We start from the raw sequence: 2,681 nt of genomic DNA on the forward strand, positions 1-2,681 counted from the left end.
TCACATCAAGCAAGACTGTCCTCAACTGAATCAGAACGCTGGTGGTAATAACAATGGGAATAACAATGCTGGGAACAACAATGGGAACAATGGGGGAAACGATGCGCGTGGGCGCATGGGCGCGTGTTTACTATTGGAGTTGGGGAGGCTCGGAATGATGGCAACGTAGTGACTGGTACGTTTTCAGTAAATGGTATATTTGCTTCTATTTTATTCGACTCTGGTGCCGATTGGAGTTATGTATCTTTGGGGTTTAGTCATCAGCTAGGGTTGAGTCCTACACCACTTGTAACTAAACACATAGTAGAGATAGCTGATGGTAAAACAATTGAAGCTTCACACATTCTTGCTGGGTGCAAACTCGACCTCATGGGTCAAGTGTTCGATATTGATCTACTCCCTGTTACTCTTGGAAGTTTTGATGTGGTTATCGGCATGGACTGGTTGTCCAAGTATCAGGCGGAAATTCTCTGCAAGGAGAAAATCGTGCGTGTTCCTCTCTCTAGCGGAGAATCTTTATCGGTTCAGGGTCATCGTAGTGGTGCCGTGGTTAGCATTATTTCAGCGATGAAGGCTCAGAAGTGTCTGCGTAAGGGCTATCCTACTATTTTAGCTCTTGTTACTGATTCGCAGTCTGATGAAAGGAAGATCGAGGATCTTCCAGTTGTTCGCGAATTCCCTGACGTATTCCCTGAAGAACTTCCTGGTTTACCTCCACACCGCCAGGTGGAATTTCAGATTGAACTCACGCCAGGAGTAGCCCCGATTGCTCATGCTCCTTATCGTCTTGCGTCAGGGGAGCTATAGGAATTGTCTAACCAACTCCAAGAGCTGTTGGATAGGGGTTTTATCCGACCTAGCTCTTCACCTTGGGGAGCCCCAATACTGTTTGTGAAGAAAAAGGATTGGTCCTTTCGGATGTGTATAGATTATCGCGAGCTCAACAAGGTGATAGTCATGAACCGTTATCCTTTGCCACATATCGACGGCCTGTTTGACCAGCTGCAAGGCTCAAGTTTTTATTCCAAGATCGACTTAAGGTCGGGTTATCATCAGGTACGAGTTAGAGAGGAGGATGTTCCCAGAACAGCTTTTCGGACGCAGTATGGCCACTATGAGTTTTTGGTTATGCCGTTTGGGTTGACCAACGCACCAGCGGTCTTCATGGATCTCATGAACCGCGTGTGCAAGCCGTATCTTGACGACTTCGTTATTGTTTTCATCGACGACATCTTGATTTTCTCCAAGAGCAAGGAGGACCACGAGCGGCATCTACGTCTTGTCCTGGAGCTCCTGAGGAAGGAGCAGCTTTACGTGAAGTTTTCTAAGTGTGATTTCTGGATTCGTGAAGTACACTTTCTTGGGCATATTGTCAACGAGATGGGGATACATGTGGATCCTGCCAAGATTGAAGCTATCAGGAATTGGGCGACACCGAAGAATCCTTCGGAGGTGCGACAATTCCTGGGTCTGGCAGGGTACTACCGTCGGTTTATTCAGGATTTCTCAAAGATTGCCCTACCTCTCACCTCCTTGACATAGAAAAACGTTGTTTACTCTTGGGGAACGAAACAGGAGGATGCTTTCCAACTCTTGAAGCAGAAATTACGTAGCGCGCCGATTTTATCTCTACCTGAGGGTACCAAGGATTTTGTGGTTTATTGCGATGCTTCGATTCAGGGTCTCGGTTGCGTGTTGATGCAACACGAGAAGGTGATAGCTTATGCTTCTCGACAGCTGAAGGTACACGAGAGGAATTATACGACTCACGACTTGGAGTTAGGGGCTGTGGTATTTGCGTTAAAGATTTGGAGACATTATCTGTACGGTACCAAATGCACTATCTACACCGACCACAGGAGCCTCCAGCATATCTTTGACCAGAAGGAATTGAATATGCGGCAACGTCGTTGGATAGAGCTTTTGAATGATTATGAGTGTGCCATCAAGTATCATCCGGGGAAAGCTAATGTTGTGGCTGATGCACTTAGCCGAAAGGAGACGAAGCCTAAACGTGTTCGCGCTCTACAGCTTACTATTCATTCTGATTTACCTGCTCAGATTCGTTCCGCTCAGATCGAGGCCTTGAAAGAAGAGAACATTGAAGCCAAGTACTTGCGGGGCATGGAAAAACGACTGGTGGTGAGATCTGACGGTATTTATTATTTCATGGAGCGGGTATGGGTTCCTTTGTACGGTAATCTTCGAGACCTTGTGATGGATGAAGCGTACAAGTCTCGGTATTCTGTTCACCCGGGCTCAGACAAGATGTATCAGGATCTCAGGGTTATGTATTGGTGGCCAAAGATGAAGGCTCACATTGCGACGTACGTGAGTAAGTGTTTGACTTGTGCTAAAGTCAAAGCAGAGCATCAGAAACCCTCGGGTCTACTTCAGCAGCCAGAGATATCCACGTGGAAGTGGGAGCAGATTGCCATGGATTTCGTTACAGGGTTACCGAGAACTCAGGCCGGAAACGATACTATTTGGGTGATTGTTGATCGTCTCACGAAGTCAGCGCATTTTCTGGCAATCAAGGAAACAGATAAGTTCTCACAGCTTGCAGTAGTTTATCTTAAAGAGGTGGTTTCTAGGCACGGGGTGCCAACTTCTATCATATCAGACCGAGATCCGCGTTTCACTTCTGAATTATGGCAGTCAATGCATAAGTCGTTCGGTTC

The sequence above is a fragment of the Helianthus annuus genome, chromosome 15 (assembly GCF_002127325.2).
Source record: "Helianthus annuus cultivar XRQ/B chromosome 15, HanXRQr2.0-SUNRISE, whole genome shotgun sequence".
Lineage (NCBI taxonomy): Eukaryota > Viridiplantae > Streptophyta > Magnoliopsida > Asterales > Asteraceae > Helianthus > Helianthus annuus.